The following is a 620-nucleotide window of genomic DNA, read 5'->3' on the forward strand; positions in this document are numbered from 1 at the left end:
CACTTAAGCAATTATTTCACCTGAGTTTATATTTCAGGGATTGGGCCCACAGCAGTAGAGCAGAAAAAGCATCCAGGGACAAATCCAGATCCTACTACCCCTTACAATGAGAGAGATGAATGGGGATTTAAAAAAAAAAAAAACAAAAAAACAAAAAAACAACAACCTCAAGCCTCCAAAACTGTATGTTGTGCTGGTTCCACATGGGCAGAAGATGGTTACTCTTGTTATAGCAGCATCTCCATTCATGCCTGTCAGCCAGTACTGACGCTGCCAGTATTATCTTCCTGCACAATGGAACCTATACCCAGGGGTACTTTGGGGAATGTTAGCAATGTTGTCCTGCTGTCCCAGAGGGACATTTCAAGTTTGAGGATCGTATTCTGGAGTTGCAAGGCACTTGCTGGGAAGGCCTGAGATGAAAACTGTGAGTTCAAAAGACTGTCCTTTGCCCATTCAAGAGATAAGAAAGGAAAGGCTAAGCCACGCATCCCCTGTCAGATAATTCCAAAGGAACTCTGACTTGTAATGTGGCATCTTCTGATACACATGAAGATTGCTCCCTTGGAAAACATTATTTTACCCTCTCGTTTATAAGCTATATTGGAAGACTGCAATAC

The sequence above is a fragment of the Oxyura jamaicensis genome, chromosome Z (genome assembly GCF_011077185.1).
Source record: "Oxyura jamaicensis isolate SHBP4307 breed ruddy duck chromosome Z, BPBGC_Ojam_1.0, whole genome shotgun sequence".
NCBI lineage: Eukaryota > Metazoa > Chordata > Aves > Anseriformes > Anatidae > Oxyura > Oxyura jamaicensis.